The sequence below is a fragment of the Salvelinus fontinalis genome, chromosome 14, assembly GCF_029448725.1.
Source record: "Salvelinus fontinalis isolate EN_2023a chromosome 14, ASM2944872v1, whole genome shotgun sequence".
NCBI lineage: Eukaryota > Metazoa > Chordata > Actinopteri > Salmoniformes > Salmonidae > Salvelinus > Salvelinus fontinalis.
This window is the reverse complement of record NC_074678.1, coordinates 21050045-21068205: the sequence shown is the minus strand read 5'-3', so window position 1 is coordinate 21068205 and position 18161 is coordinate 21050045. Positions and strand designations below refer to the sequence as shown.

The 18161-nt window shown below is 40.8% G+C and overlaps 1 pseudogene; it reads right to left on the bottom strand.

The window, feature by feature from the left end:
- Window positions 1-11077: 11077 nt before the first annotated feature.
- Window positions 11078-16041, bottom strand: LOC129811148 (thiamine transporter 1-like; annotated as a pseudogene).
- Window positions 16042-18161: the final 2120 nt, after the last annotated feature.

The window sequence follows — 18161 nt, the reverse complement described above, 5'->3', positions numbered from 1 at the left end:
TGACCACAGCTGCTTTCCAATCTTTGGGAATCTCAGACGACACGAAAGAGAGGTTGAACAGGCTAGTAATAGGGGTTGCAACAATTTCGGCAGATCATTTTAGAAAGAAAGGGTCCAGATTGTCTAGCCCGGCTGATTTGTAGGGGTCCAGATTATGCAGCTCTTTCAGAACATCAGCTGACTGGATTTGGGAGAAGGAGAAATGGGGAAGGCTTGGGAGAGTTGCTGTGTGGGGTGTAGTGCTGTTGACCGGGGTAGGGGTAGCCAGGTGGAAAGCATGGCCAGCCGTAGAAAAATGCTTATTGAAATTCTCAATTATAGTGGATTTATCGGTGGTGACAGTGTTTCCTTTCCTCAGTGCAGTGGGCAGCTGGGAGGAGGTGTTCTTATTCTCCATGGACTTTACAGTGTCCCAGAACTTTTTTGAGTTTGTGTTGCAGGATTCAAATGTCTGCTTGAAAAAGCTAGCCTTGGCTTTTCTAACTGCCTGTGTATATTGGTTTCTAGCTTCCCTGAAAAGTTGCATATCACGGGGGCTGTTCGATGCTAATGCAGAACGCCATAGGATGTTTTTGTGTTGGTTAAGGGCAGTCAGGTCTGGAGAGAACGAAGGGCTACATCTGTTCCTGGTTCTAAATTTCTTGGATGGGGCATGCTTATTTAAGATGGTGAGGAAGGCAATCAAATAAAAAAAACAGGCATCCTCTTCTGACGGGATGAGATCAATATCTTTCCAGGATACCCCGGCCAGGTCGATTAGAAAGGCCTACTCGCTGAAGTGTTTCAGGGAGCGTTTGACAGCGATGAGTGCAGGTCGTTTGACCGCTGACCCATTACGGATGCAGGCAATGAGGCAGGGATCACTGAGATATTGGTTGAAAACAGCAGAGGTGTATTTAGAGGGCAAGTTGGTTAGGATGATATCTATGAGGGTGCCCGTGTTTACGGCTTTGGGGTGGTACCTGGTGGGTTCATTGATCATTTGTTTGAGATTGAGGGCATCAAGCTTAGATTGTAGGATGGCTGGGGAGTTAAGCACGTTCCAGTTTAGGTCACCTAGCAGCACGCGCTCTGAAGATAGATTGGGGGCAATCAGTTCACATATGGTGTCCAGAGCACAGCTGGGGGCAGAGGGTGGTCTATATCAGGCGGCAACGGTGAGAGACCGTTTTTTTAAAGTAGTAGTGGATTTTTAAAAGTAGAAGTTCAAATTGCTTGGGTACAGACCTGGATAGTAGGACAGAACTCTGCATGCTATCTTTGCAGTACATTGCAACACCGCCCCCTTTGGCCATTCTATCTTGTCTGAAAATGTTGTAGTTAGGAATGGAGATTTCAGAATTTTTGGTGGTCTTCCTAAGCCAGGATTCAGACACGGCTAGAACATCCGGGTTGGCAGAGTGTGCTAAAGCAGTGAATAAAACAAACTTAGGGAGGCGGCTTCTAATGTTAACATGCATGAAACCAAGGCTATTACGGTTACAGAAGTCATCAAATGAGAGCGCCTGGGAAATAGGAGTGGAGCTAGGCACTGCAAGATCTGGATTCACCTCTACATCACCAGAGGAACAGAGGAGGAGTAGGATAAGGGTACGGCTAAAAGCTATGAGAATTGGTCGTCTAGAACGTTCGGAACAGAGAGTAAAAGGAGGTTTCTGGGGGCGATAAAATACCTTCAAGTTATAATGTACAGACAAAGGTATGGTAGGATGTGAATACAGTGGAGGTAAACCTAGGTATTGAGTGATGATGAGAGAGATATTGTCTCTAGAAACATCATTGAAACCAGGTGATGTCATCGCATGTGTGGGTGGTGGAACTGAAAGGTTGGATAAGGTATAATGAGCAGGGCTAGAGGCTCTACAGTGAAATAAGCCAATAAACACTAACCAGAACAGCAATGGACAAGGCATATTGACATTGAGAGGCATGGTTAGTCGAGTGATCATAAGAGTCCAGTGAGTAGTGAGGTTGGTTGGGGTAGCCACCTCGTGCGTTTCTGACGGTAGATTAGTGGGGTTCCGTGTGGTAGAGGGGACAAATCCAATTGGCAATATAGATATAGTTATAGTGACCCAAGAAAAATTGTCTGATAGATAGACCTATTCAGATAGCAGCCGATAAGACAGCTAACGATTAGCGGGCCACAGATGGGCGTTCAGGTAACGTCGCGACGGAGGGGCCAGTTGGATAACTCCCTCGGGCAGATAACGTCGGTAGTCCACTCGTGAAGGCCCGGTGGGGCTCCGCATCGGCAGTAAAACGGGTCCGCATAGGTGATTGTAGCCCAGGAGTGGCTGATGGAACTCTTCAGCTGGCGAGCTCTGGAATAATTGATGTTTGCTCCGGGATCGACGTAAGCCAATAGTCACACGGATAGCAGCTAGCTAGCTGCGAGATCCAGGTGTAAATATGGGTTATCTACTTACTATATAGCTATTGATTATATAATGACAGTGTGTCTGTGTGTGTGTACAGATGTAGGATCTTAATCTAATCACCCTGTTGCAGGAGAACTTTCCTGCAATGCAGTTTAAAAAAACTTCTGAAATTAGTAAATTAGTTTCCATTACGAAAAATGTATCAACCACTATAAAATTGTGCATTAATCATTATCCAGATAATATCTAAAATGTCCTGTTGCTGCAGGATAATTTTTCTGCTGTAGCAAACTGGCTCAAATTAAGATCCTACATCTGTGTGTGAGGGGTGGCGGGGTCTCGTGTTTTCAGAGAAGAAACAGATAATAAATAATTGTTTTGTTCTGTTTCATGCAATGTTGTACATAAACGCCTATATGACATTCTTTGTTTGTGACAGTTGAGACATGGGAACACACTAAACTATACTATGTCCTGACTTATTTTTTTACTGTTATCAGGTTTTTTAAATAAGTGACAGAGCAAAAGACAAAGAAAGAGGGAGTAGAGAAGGAAATCAGACACTCAGATACATCATCTTTGTGACATGATCATTTAAGGTTGTCATTTCCTGTCCAGAGGAAGCAGTATGGTATGATGAGGATAGAGAGACTATGCAGTAGAATGGGATGTGTACATAGTCTGTTTGCACAGTACCCCACCCCGCCCTCTAGTCTCTGTGAACACCTGTTGCAGACGAATGGGAACATAATGGTCGACTTAGCAATATGTCAACATAATACAACAGGGTAAATTCCTTGAAATTGACATCAACAAGTACAAATATCATATTTATTATATATTATCTGCAAAACAGACATTCAAATGTAACCGGACACTAGAATAACATCTCCCAAATATGGACATACCAATCACCCACCAATCATCTCATCCTATCATAAACAACCTGAATCAATTTGATTGATTGATCAGAACAGGTAAACAAGACTATTCATCTAAAATATTAGCTCCAGGATATCCTAGGATGTTATTTATAATGAACAGAGAATCAGAGAATGGACAGAGAACCAGAGAATGTACAGAAAATTGAGGAAATGGACAGAGAATTCAAAACATTTTTTTTGTTATAAGTGAAAAAATCATTGATCAGATAATGACCAATAAAAGTTAAATAAAGGTAAACAATAATATCAAATGACAACAGAAATAATGTAGTTGTTAGTATTTATTTAATATTGACATATGATCTTCCAGAGGGAAGCGGAAAAAAATGAAACTCATTTAAGCCAATATTGAGTAAACTTTTTGTTGATCTCTCAAGACACACAATCAAGCTCCTGGAGAATACACAAATAATAAACATGTAACCATTAACTATTTACATGAAAATGTACCTTGTAGTTTACTGGAGAAAAGCCTATAATGACATTACCTGTAAACAAAAGTGAGTTATCACTAAATATAACATTTACATCCAAATGTACATTCATCAGATATACTCAACTTTGTAAATACAATTCATGGATGGCCACAATTGATTTTGACAAGCTACAGGTTTATACAGGCTTTTTTGTTCAAGCCCAGTTATCACACCTAATTCTACTATTCATGGCCTTGATGAACAGCTGAGGTCTTGATTAACAGCTGAGTAGTAGAATCAGGCGTGGTAGCACTGGGCTTGAACAGAAAAGCCTGCACAACGCTATGGATCGTCAAGAGCAAATTTGATAACTCTTGATATAAATAGTGCAACAAATGACAAACTGCTGAGAAACAAGTTCAAAACACTGAAGAAAAATATTGTCATATTTACAAATATGAAAATGGAATAGGTGCTCTGAAAACTTCAGCTACAAATGTCCTAAGTAATGATGTACTGTACACACCTGTCCATCTCCAGTAAAAGAGCACACATGTCCTCATTTGTAAATGGCAGTATAAATAAGAAAACAGGTGAGAGTACTCACAGACTTGGATTAGAACATACATTTGAAGTATTTATAGTGTGCGATGTATCGTGTGTACTGCATGCTTTTGAATTGGCAAAAGTTGTTTGTCATTTCCACATGGGCCAGCTTGCAGGAGCATGCCCACAATCTGCCATAAGTGTCCCTGGGCAGTACAGTATGGCGTGCATCTCATGGATGAGGGCAACAACCTCTTTCTTCCTTGATAATCTGAGAGCTGGTCTCTCCTCCGTTCTAGCAATATGCAAGCAGTAGTACACACCATCACGCTCACTTGCCTGCAACTCCACAAACCCAAAGGCTCTTTTCAGAGCCACCTAATAAATGCAATTAACCTGTTGGGGATGGGGGCGCTGTTTAGACTATTTATGCTAATGTGGCTAATTTTTTAAACGGCTTCCCACAAAATCCTTGATCGTACAATATGCATATTATTATTATTATTGGATAGAAAACAGTCTATAGTTTCTATAGGAGTTGAAATTTTGTCTCTAAGTGGAACAGAGCCCATTCTACAGCAATTTCCCTGACATGGAGTCAGATTTGAGAAACGTTGGCCACTTTTCTGAAGTCATTTAAACGGGCACTGTCGTTGCTATGACTATACGGACACTTCTTACGTCTTCCCCTGGATGCCTTTACGTGATGACGATTCCAACGGGCTCGATTGCTCGTTCACAGGCACTACAAATGAAAAAAACCTTTAGCTAGCAAGTCTTTTCTTGCTGCGTAACGCGCGTGGAAGACACCGACCCTCTCCTGTTCCAAGCATTAGTTTAGCCTGTTATATTTCTCCGGTCATCTTTTCACTCGTTATAGGAGTTACAAACATCACAAAGTAGTTAATTTAAAGCGTTTTATAGCAATTTATATCCGTTTAGTGCGATTTTGGGACATTTATTTTTGCAACGATGTGAAAAGTTGGGAACGCTTTTCAGTTCATCCCGAACGTAGTTGACATTTCCACATGGCAAGAGGACAGCTTTCCACCAAAAGACGATTTCTCCCAAGAAAGGATCCTTTGCCCAAGATACTGATGGAAGAACAGCTCAAGGTAGGACATTTTTATTATGATAAATCGTGTTTCTGTCGAAACATTTTAGTGGCTTAGGACGCCATGTTTTTTGACGTAGCTTCGCTTGGCGCAAACTGTATTGAAAAGTAAGGATAAATTAAAAAATGTAATAACGCAATTGTATTAAGAATTAAATTGTCTATCAATCCCTGTCCACCCTATATTTTTTAGTCACGTTTATGAGTATTTATGTATAAGAGTAGATCACTGTCTAAGTGGCGCAAGGACGTTTTCTTTACCAGCTTGTCTACATTTCACATTGTCTAACCATGATTTTGGTGGCTAAATATAAACATTTTCGATCAAACTGTATATGCATGTTGTAATGTGATGTTACAGGAGTGTCATCGGAAGAATTCTGAGAAGGTTAGTGAAAAAATTAATATCTTTTGGCGATGTTGACTTTTATCGCTCACTTTGGCTAGAATCAATGCTGGGCTGCTATGTGCTATGTGCTACGCTAATATAACGATTTATTGTGTTTTCGCTGTAAGACACTTAGAAAATCTGAAATATTGTCTGTATTCACAGGATCTGTGTCTTTCGATTCGTGTATGCTGTGTATTTTTACGAAATGTTTGATGATTAGTAGTTAGGTAAACACGTTGCTCATTGTAATTATTCTAGTCCATTTGTGATGGTGGGTGCAATTGTAAACTATGCCATATACCTGAAATATGCACTTTTTTCTAACAAAACCTATCCCATACCATAAATATGTTATCAGACTGTCATCTAATGAGTTTTTTTGTTGGTTAGGGGCTATAAATATCTTAGTTTAGCCGAATTGGTGATGGCTACTGGTGTTGGTGGACAAATAAAAGATGGTGGAATATGCTAATGTGTTTTTAGGTAATAGATGTACATCTTTACATATTGTGTCTTCCCTGTAAAACATTTTAAAAATCGGAAATGTTGACTGGATTCATAAGATCTGTGTCTTTCATTAGCTGTATTGGACTTTAATGTGTGAAAGTTAAATATTTTAAAAAAATATTTTTTTTGAATTTCGCGGCACTGGTTTTTCAGTGGGGGGGGGGGGGGTGTGCCGCTAGCGCCACGCTGATCCTAGACAGGTTAAGCATTCTGTGTCAAAAATATACCCTAAAGAGAATGGCCAAAATGTATCCTCTGAGAGGCAAACCCAGGACCTTCAGATTCAAAGGCGGTGACTGTAACCGTTAGACTGCAAACCTTATTATAAACATGTCAACTTGATTATGAACATGTTAACTCTATTTAACTGGACAGTCTGTTGATGACAGGACACCTTCGGTGCACAATGTTTTGGTTGTTCATTCTTCATTTTATTTGTATTTACCTAGACAAGATCAGTTAAGAACAAATTTACAATTTTACAATTTACAATATTTACAATGACAACCTACCCCCCCAAACCCTAACGGCACTGGTCCAATTGTGCACCACCCTATGGGACTCCCATCACGGCCGTTTGTGATACAGCCTGGAATCAAAACAGGGTCTGTAGTGATGCCTCTAGCACTGAGCTGCAGTAACTTAGACTGCTGCGCCACTCGGGAGCCCAATTAACATTTATTTGTCTTGCTTGGTTAAAAATACATTTTCTAAAAACAGTTGATGTGTTGAAAACAGTCTCATTTATACAGTTAGGTTATTTATAGTGTTAGCTCTAATCAACCTCTTAGGGATCCCTTACGGCTAGAGTCCCGTTACCGGGATTGATTTAAAAAATACTAAATTCGTAATATGAAACATTCATGAAGATACAAGTGTCTTACATCATTTAAAAGCTTAACTTCTTGTTAATCCAGCGGCTTTGTCAGATTTCAAAAAGGCTTTACGGCGAAAGCATACCATGCGATTATCTGAGGACAGCGCCCCGCATACAAAAGCATTAAAAACATTTTCCAACCAAGCAGATGCATCACGAAAGTCAGAAATTGCGATAAAATAAATTGCTTAGCTTTAAAGATCTTCATCTTTTTGCAATCCCAAAGGTCCCAGTTACACAATGAATGGTCGTTCTGTTCGATAAAGTCCTTCTTTATATCCCAGAAATGTCAGTTTATTTGGCGCGTTTGATTCAGAAATACACGTTCCAACTCGCCCAACATGCCTACAAAGGATCTAATAAGTTACCTGTAAACTTAGTCCAAACATTTCAAACAATGTTTCTAATCCAACCTCAGGTACACTAATATGTAAATAATCAATCAAATTTAAGATGGAATAAACTGTTTTCAATACCGGACAAAAACAACGAGGAGCGCGCTCTCATTCACGTGCACCAAAACACTAGAGTCCTCCTGAGTGACACTTAGAAAGAATACGAAAACTTCTTCATTTTTCAAAAAAAAACATAGAACAATTTCTAAAGACTGTTGACATTTAGTGGAAGCCATAGGAACTGCAATCTGGGTCCTAATAATTAGGCTTTCCATTCAAAAGTATTGGAAAGTCCAATGACCTCAAAAAATACATTTCCTGGATGAATCGTCCTCAGGGTTTCACCTGCCAAATCAGTTTTGTTATACTCACATACATTATTTTAACAGTTTTAGAAACTTTAGAGTGTTATACAATGGGGCAAAGAAGTATTTAGTCAGCCACCAATTGTGCAAGTTCTCCCACTTAAAAAGATGAGAGAGGCCTGTAATTTTCATCATAGGTACACTTCAACTATGACAGGCAAAATCATATTGTAGGATTTTTAATGAATTTATTTGCAAATTATGGTGGAAAATAAGTATTTGGTCAATAACAAAAGTTTATCTCAATACTTTGTTATATACCCTTTGTTGGCAATGACAGAGGTTAAACGTTTTCTGTAAGTCTTCACAAGGTTTTCACACTGTTGCTGGTATTTTGGCCCATTCCTCCATGCAGATCTCCTCTAGAGCAGTGATGTTTTGGGGCTGTTGCTGGGCAACACGGACTTTCAACTCCCTCCAAAGATTTTCTATGGGGTTGAGATCTGGAGACTGGCTAGGCTACTCCAGGACCTTGAAATGCTTCTTACGAAGCCACTCCTTCATTGCCCGGGCGGTGTGTTTGGGATCATTGTCATGCTGAAAGACCCAGCCACGTTTCATCTTCAACGCCCTTGCTGATGGAATGAGGTTTCCACTCAAAAACTCACGATACATGGCCCCATTCATTCTTTCCTTTACACGGATCAGTCGTCCTGGTCCCTTTGCAGAAAAACAGCCCCAAAGCATGATGTTTCCACCCCCATGCTTCACAGTAGGTATGTTGTTCTTTGGATGCAACTCAGCATTCTTTGTCCTCCAAACACGACAAGTTGAGTTTTTACCAAAAAGTTATATTTTGGTTTCATCTGACCATATGACATTCTCCCAATCTTCTTCTGGATCATCCAAATGCTCTCTAGCAAACTTCAGACGGGCCTGGACATGTACTGGCTTAAGCAGGGGGACACGTCTGGCACTGCAGGATTTGAGTCCCTGGCGGCGTAGTGTGTTACTGATGGTAGGCTTTGTTACTTTGGTCCCAGCTCTCTGCAGGTCATTCACTAGGTCCCCCCGTGTGGTTCTGGGATTTTTGCTCACCGTTCTTGTGATAATTTTGACCCCACGGGGTGAGATCTTGCGTGGAGCCCCAGATCGAGGGAGATTATCAGTGGTCTTGTATGTCTTCCATTTCCCAATAATTGCTCCCACAGTTGATTTCTTCAAACCAAGCTGCTTACCTATTGCATATTCAGTCTTCCCAGCCTGGTGAAGGTCTACAATTTTGTTTCTGGTGTCCTTTGACAGCTCTTTGGTCTTGGCCATAGTGGAGTTTGGAGTGTGACTGTTTGAGGTTGTGGACAGGTGTCTTTTATACTGATAACAAGTTCAAACAGGTGCCATTAATACAGGTAACGAGTGGAGGACAGAGGAGCCTCTTAAAGAAGAAGTTACAGGTCTGTGAGAGCCAGAAATCTTGCTTGTTTGTAGGTGACCAAATACTTATTTTCCACCATAATTTGTAAATAAATTCATAAAAAATTCTACAATGTGATTTTCTGGATTTTTTTTCTCATTTTGTCTGTCATAGTTGAAGTGTACCTATGATGAAAATTACAGGCCTCTCTCATCTTTTTAAGTGGGAGAACTTGCACAATTGGTGGCTGACTAAATACTTTTTTGCCCCACTGTATATCCAATACTACCATTTCTATGCATCTATGCATGGGCCTGAGTAACAGGCAGTTTACTTTGGGCACCTCAGTCTTCCAAACTTCCGAATACTGCCCCCTAGCCTTAAGAAGTTTTAACAAGCATGGCGTTTTCTTTTGAATTGCGCACAGGTTCAGTTGTGCTAGCAAGCAATGATATTGTTGTTTTAACTGGGTGCACCTGTGCACTATCACAAAGTGCTATTTATGCGGATGTCAATTTGTTCTTTTTAGGAACACATTGAAAAGTAACTTGACACTGTATTGATGGGTTCTGACTTATAAACGTGAACACATGAAATATACTTATTCATGTCACTAAAGGAGAAGGGGAATGTATAAAGTTTACATTCTGTCAGGATATGTTATTGCCAGTTGAGGACTTGTGAGGCGTCTGTTTCTGAAACTAGACACTCTAATGTACTTGTCCTCTTGCTCAGTTGTGCACCAGGGCCTCCCACTCCTCTTTCTATTCTGGTTAGAGCCAGTTTGCACTGTTTTGTGAAGGGAGTAGTTCCCAGCATTGTACGAGATCTTTGGTTTATTGGCAATTTCTCGCAATTTCTTCATTTTTCAGAACTAGAATAGACTGACGAGTTTCAGAAGGTATTTGTTTCTAGCCATTGTGAGCCTGTAATCAACCCACAAATGCTATTGCTCCAGATATTCAAACTTGGATTAGCTAACACAATGTGCCATTGGAATACAGGAATGTTGGTTACTGATAATGGGCCTCTGTATGCCTATGTAGATATTCCATAAAAAAATCTGCCGTTTATAGCTAGCATAGTCATTTACAACATTAACAATGTCTACACTCTATTTCTGATCAATTTGATGTTATTTAATGGACATAAAAAATTTGCTTTTCTTTCATAAACAAGGACATTTCTAAGTGACCCCAAACTTTTGAATGGTAGTGTATTTCTATATATAGATTCATAAGCTCAGTGTGACCACAAGAGACAGGTTGGAATGTCTGACAGAAATACGGGGACAAATCTACATTTTTTTCAAAATTAGTGGTGTGTGAAATTGCTGAACATGATTATTTGGTTGCGGGAGTAGGGACAAAGGGCCACAATGCATTACTGTCCTCGAAAATCTGGAACATGTGGTCAATTTAATCAACATGATTGTAGACAAATATAATGGCAAATATGGTTTGGCACATACATTTCAGGGGTACTGTAGACATATTCAAAATACTATTTTCCAGTGATGTTATAAAAAGTTAGCCTGGTCCCAGATCTGATTTTACTTGTGCCTACCCCATTGTCATTGTAATTGAACTTGACATTAAATTACAATTCCAGAAGGAGTTGGCAGGAAAGCAGAAACCATGTAATTAAGAATTAGAACACTAGAATGGACATGAACCTTCTTATGATGGTATAAAGGTCAGTCATTTTGGTCGACCACTGCCAGTGCTGTGATAAGATATTCTGTAAAAAAAAATATTTGAAGAATTTATCTTCACTGTATCTTTGTTAACTAACTAGCCATACAGTTTCAGAGGAATGATTTAAAAAAATTATTAACTGCCAATATGCCAACATTCAATTCAAACAATGCAGTCCATCTACAGCCAAACACTGGCTGAAATCAGTTGATGATAGGACTTAGACAAGTTGTAAATGCAACTTGTATCTTACAATAGCACTCGCATTCCAAGAAATACATGTAAAAACTGTATTTATAATTATATGACAATATCTTATGTTTACAATAATTCTGTTACACAATTTCTGATAAATCACATGCATTACTTTTATTTTTGCTGCATAAGTAAACTCAGGATTATGCTTCTGCTGACATTAATTGTAATTCGACTGGTTTGGATTTTTCGCTGAACAATATGGCTGACATTTTCACTTCATTCTGGAACATTAATGGTTTATGACATAGTCCCTCTAGTAATTGAATAGAATCTCTATGGCAGTAACAGACTTGCACTCAGGCTAGTAAAGAGTCAGCTAGAAACTTGAAACAATAATGTCCATGTTCATAAGGTTACAGTGCTGTCTTGTGGCTAAATACAGATATTGCACTCCTTGGACATAAATAATTGTAATACAGGTGGTTGTGTATCCTTTGCATCGGTTTGTTCTCCATTTAGGCTAGGTGTGGTGGCAGTGCTGTATGTTCTTTCCCTTTGTTTGAGTGTCATGCCAGAGGTGAGACTTGTGGCACGTCAGTTCTTCTCTCTGATAGGCCCTCAGCGGGGGCAGAGCTCCATCAATCGGCGCTGGAGAAGAGTATACACTCCTCTGATAAGGAACAACACGACCATGGCAGCAAAGTAACTGGCATAGACCAAGAACTGCCGTGGGAAGGAGATCAGAGGAGCACTCTTATTAGGCTACATTACAAAATGATTATAACACAGTAACGACCAGTGTAACTAACAACATGTTGTTGTTATTACTATGTTATAAGCTAAAAAGTACAAGTAGTTACACAATACCTACCACTTTTTCTGATGTTTCGGTATGTTCTTGCAAACTGTAACTGTCAGTAATTGCTTGTAAGATTATTTCATTTCAGTGAGGTGAGTATATGTGTGTGTGGTAGTCAGTGTACTTCTCTCTGCTGTACCTGTGAGGTGATGGTGAGTTGCAGGATCTTGGTGTTGACTACAATGGCTGTGAGAAGACTCTGCAGGGCTATGCCCACAAAGCTGTTTACACCAAACACCAGGGCATAGCGCTCCCTGCTCAAGCCTTGGGCTATCTGGAACCTGACAGAGACACACAAAGGGAATCATTAGACATAGTCACCTCTGTCAGGATTCTACTTTGTACAGTAAAATAATGATTGATTGACTGCCCAGTCCATAAACTTGATATTTCCTATGGTTGAAATATATCTTACGTGCAGATGGTGATGAGCTCCATGTAGATGGGTTTGAAGAGTCCGTAGCAGCCGTAGCAGATCCAGATGCTGTTGGTCAGGTCCATCAGGTAAAGAACTCCAGCAGTCAGAGCAGTAAACACACCCAGGACCAGCTCCCCCACACTGACCAGTCCAGAGCCACATGGCCCACAGCTATGGAGGCTGCCGACCCTGGAACACAGGTAGATACAATCTCACTAATCTGGTAGAACTGAGGTGAATGCGGTAAAAAATTCCTTAACCAAATACACCACTGATCATGTTTCTTTTGGGCTATAGAGTAGTCCATACATAAACTGTAAGTCAGAATTGTAACAATGAAAGAGACAACACCAAGTAAGGAAAGGACCCTGTATAATCTCCATATCACTGTGATGCTAACGCAATATAGGCTACTATAGCTTGCTTGGGCTTGTTTTAATCCACTTAACGCCTATATTCTTTGGCCCATCCCGCCTTGGCAGATCAATAATAGCTGGTTTATAAGCACTGCTGACCGCTCTCTGTATTAGAGATGTATTTAATCAATTTCTGGGCCTGAGGAGAGTACAGTTTCACCTGATGGAATTAATCTCATTCTGAAGAAGGAGGGGAGGGGAGGAAGAGAGAAAAAGGAGAGGAGGATAAAGAGGGGGAGGAGAAGGAGAAGGAGAGGCCTTCCATCTGAAGAGGGCTATGAGATAGACCTGCTAATAGCTTAGCGTTGTCTTTAATCCCTCCATGAGAGTCAGATAATTACATACATTGAAATGAAATAAGCAGGGACACATTCCTGGTAATTTGTATTACAGAGCGTGCCTTTGATCCTGGCAGGAGATTTTAGAGACAAGATGGATGGAGAGGACAGAACCCTCTGACCTTTCTATGAACTGTGTGTTGTTTGGAGTGGATGAGTTTATGCTGATGGTTATAACTCCAACGTTTGTAGAACTCATATGTGAAGAGGATAAGGGTTTTTGATATCAGGAATATATTACATGTTCATGCAAAACATTCTTGGTTCATGCTTTTCACCAATCTGTTTCCAATAACATTCCTATTGCCAAGTTCATTGTCATATAGCTGTAATTGACGGAAAAGTTTGGAACTCTCTTTCTTATTGGAGTATCAACTAATTTACTGCATGGTGATGTCACCATGGAAGGCCAAAACCATGGAAGGCCAAAGCTTTAACACTAAAAGGGCATTATCACCATTTTCACAATTTAACAGTATTATTCCAACCGCATAGTGTGGAAATATAAAAAAACACAGGAAAATCACATTTTTGAATGCACTGGGCCTCAAACATCGACAAATGTAAATTTACTTAGTCAAACACATAGAAACTGTGATAAAAATGTCAACCGGAAGAATGTATAGAGTGGAGACATGAAGCAGGACGTAATTTAAACACAGTAATTGCCTGTGGTTTCCAGGGATATAAGGGTACGTTTCAGAGCTCAAAAGCCAAAGGAAAGCCTGTCTGTGACGAGTTCCAGCTGGTCTGAGCCATCTGGAGACAATAGACCGTACAGGTAATTAGCCAGTGTAATTAATGCTGTGCATTGGGTAAAATCTGCCTAAAAGGCCATCATCCCGGAGTCGCCTCTTTACTGTTGACGTTGAGACTGGTGTTTTGCGTGTACTATTTATTGAAGCTGCCAGTTGAGGACTTACAAGGCGTCTGTTTCTCAAACTAGACACTCTAATGTGCTCGTCCTCTTGATCAGTTGTGCACCGAGGCCTCCCACTCCTCTTTCTATTCTGGTTAGAGGCAGTTTGCGCTGTTCTGTGAAGGGAGTAGTACACAGCGTTGTACGAGTTCTTCAGTTTTTTGGCAATTCCTCGCATGGGATAGCCTTAATTTCTCAGAACAAGAATAGACTAACGAGTTTCAGAGGAAAGTTCTTTGTTTCTGGCCATTTTGAGCCATTTTGAACCCACAAATGCTGATGCTCCAGATACTCAACTAGTCTAAAGAAGGCCAGATGTATTGCTTCTTTAATCAGGACAACAGTTTGCAGCTGTGCTAACATAATTGCAAAAGGGTTTTCTAATGATCAATTAGTCTTTTCAAATGATAAACTTGGATTAGCTAACACAACGTGCCATTGGAACACAGAAGTGATGGTTGCTGATAATGGAATATGTAGATATTCCATAAAAAATCAGCCGTTTCCAGCTACAATAGTCGTTTACAGTATTAACACAGTCTATGCTGTATTTCTGATTAATTTTATGTTATTTTAATACACCAAACATTTGCTTTTCTTTCAAAAACAAGGACATTTCTAAGTGACCCCAAAATTTTGAACGGTAGTGCATGTGTAGTCCTGGATGTCCTTAAAAGGGGTATAAAGTGTAATAGTTGATGATACAGAGTCCTCTTGAAGTTCAATGTTAAACAACATTTGTTAGGAGAGTGAAAGTGGAGATAATATGTAGTTTAACTCCAGCGCGTTACCAAGAGTCATGTGACGAGTGTGTTAAAGTGAATCGTTATGTTACCTGAGAGTGTGGCGACAGCCTCTACCCCTCCATTGTATTCTGTGAAGTTGTATTGGGGCTGTTTGGATGCCCAGAGGAGCTGCACGTAGCCTGTGATCTGGTGATAACCGCACTTCCCCATGACTGACCACACACAGAAGAACAGCACGGCCACAGAGGAGTAACACTCTTTACAATCCACCGCCAACCTCTTCAGAGCTCTCATTTCCCCCTCCCGGTCCTCCTCTCCTTCCTCAGCCACCACACAACCCAGGATCCACATGAACTGGACACAACCTCCTCGAATGGGCCGTTATCATTCTGAGTCCCACCCAGGACCAAGGCTTCTCTGGGGCATGGGCAGGAGGAGGGCAGCCAACAGCGCCACACAGAGGGATCCCAGGATAATGACATTGAGCCAGTAGATGGAAACCCCTCCCAGGGACACCAAGAGTAGACCAAACATGGCTCCAGCTGCGTATCCCAGTAGCACAGCCCCTCTGGCATAGCTAGTCACTCTCTGGTAATACTGGGGATGGACAACACTGAAGATATAGGGATAGTAAGCCACATCTGCTGCAGTGCCCATACTGTAAATGAAGAGGGCGCACTGAGTCAACACCACACCAGAGCTGAAAATGAACAGCAGAAATGCCAAGATGTAGTTCAGTGCCTGGAGGACGATGACAGGCTTGTACCTCAGGATATCTGTCACCAAGAAGACTGGGTTGAGTAGGATGAGGTTGGAATATGCACATACTGGGAGCACTTGCCTTGTAACCTGTGGAAAGATAAGGAAAATGGCAGGATATGTCATACAACAATAAATTAACATAAAAGCATTTGCCATTATTATAAAATATAATTTGTGATATGAATTCTCTAGCTAAATCAATAAATGAATAAACGGTTAATGTGCCATACCTGTTTGGTGGTGAGGTTCTTGTATGGCCCGGTGAGGTAGTCCGTGAGGAAAGGCTCAGAGGGCCTCATCATTGAGCAGAAGCCATAGATACAGAGCAGCACTGTGAGGTCCACCCAGCCTCTGCCGTGAGGCCCACACTCCCTGCTCCAGTCCCAGCAGAACCCCATCGTCTCTTTGTTGTTCCACAGGGATGTCTCTCCAGGGCTGGACTGACCTCAGTCTAATTCAGCCTGTTTAATTTGCAGTGATATGGCGGTGGAGATAAGCCCAAGGTGAGATTGACCGTAAAGTCACCTGGCTGCTCCCATTGTTGTTGTTACCCCTGAGGTTTGAAGAGGGAGAGCTACCCGGACAGGGAACATTAAGATGAAAAATACAGGGGTGAAGTCCAAGTGTTGGTGTTGTCATAAATATATCACCCTCCACCTCCTTCATACTTCATAGCTCAGAATTGAATATGGAAATATAGCTGCAAGCAGCATTGGCAGGGTTCAAACCCTATTGCCCCCAGCAGGAGAAATTGGTTTCAGTGCGCTTGGATGAGATACTTTTCTACTACTTCACAGGTCAACAGGGGTACTAAGGAAGGTACAGTAATAAAGAAGTCAGCTAATCAAACGTTATGCTTAGAATGACAACTCTCCTTTGTGTGTGCATGTCTGTCTTTCAGTCGGTCCGTCCAGCCTGGTCTCATAGACTAGACGTAACAAAGTAAACGTACATCCGGGACACCCAAATTAGTATGATACAGCAGCAGCCCGCCCATCATACTAAATGGAGGGAGACAGAATTACTTTTACTACAGTGGTTGCTCAACTAAAAGTTTTGTGATTATGCTGCGTGATTTAGAGGTAATTTTTGGTTTTGTACGGTACCCTACGTCACGACTTCATTGCTCCAGACCAGCGCAAGGGGGAGTTAGAGCACTGATTATGCTTTTGAGTCTCAAGGCGCTACTGTGTCTCTAACTGACAATGAATGGTTGACATTAACCAAATAGAAACTGATAATTGTGCCCGACTTCAAAATTTAATTTCAATGAACTGAATAATGATGATGAAGAAGGTGATTGAATTTAGAACAATAGTGTAAGAATTGGTATTCCTCTGTCCTGCACGCACACACCTGGAAAAATACGCTTATTTTTTTGTTACTACTCATCAGTATCACTTACTAAAACTGTTGTTACTCTAAGGTTTTTATTCTATGAGAAACTTAGACTACAATTAGGGTGTGGAAATGTTCGGATTATTTTGCTCTTACTGTAGTACTGTAGCCTACTCCCAACAACTGACATTTTCCAGTGTCTGTGCAGCGCAGCTGTCTAACACACTGCATCAAAGCGCAAACTGCTTTGCTACAGATGTCAGTTCAATACCCATGCCAGCCATGACTGGGAGATCTATGAAGTGGTGGTAGGCTTTTGGTTTCTCTCCCTCTAAAACCAGAAATAAATCACTCTAAATAACAAACTGGCTTTATTTACAAATTAGTAACAATGTCTCACCCCATGTTTAGGAAGGGCCTTTTTCTCGCTCACTTTAGATTATCTGAAAACTAAATAGTCTCCAAAATATTGTTATTTTTTAAACAAGTCATAGAAAGTTGGTTGCAATTGTCATGGACCCGTCCGGAACTTTCATTACACACACCTGTCTGCTGTTCCCACTGATTAGTACTTGTATAAGTGTGCTCTTTGGTTTCCAATGGGCTGTCCATTATTGTTACATTGTCCGTTGGTGCTTGTGAGTTCCTGTGCTGTGTGGTTTGGGCTTTCGTGCCCTTGTGGATTGCGCAGATGATTACGGGTCTCATCCCGTGTGTTAATAATCATCATCGTGTGTTATTTATTCGAGGTACTCCTCGCTCTTTTGTTTGGGTTTCAACCCTATGTTTTTGTTAAGTGTTTGTTCTGTCTTCGTCCCCGTCCCTTTACTCAGCACGCCGTAATTTGGGCTCAATAAAAAAAAACTATTACGCATTCCTGCGCCTGCTACCCGAATCTCTTCATACCAACGTGAAAGCAATTTCAGTTTATTCCATCAGAAAAGACAACAAATATTGTGGTTGAACTCAAATATACTAATTGATTAAAACTTCACTAGGGTATGGGGCACTATTTTCACCTCCGGATGAAAAGCGTGCCAAAAGTAAACTGCCTGTTACTCAGGCCCAGAAGCTAGGATATGCATATAATTGGTAGATTTGGATAGAAAACACTCTAAAGTTTCCAAAACTGTTAAAATTATGTCTGTGAGTATAACAGAACTGATATAGCAGGCGAAAA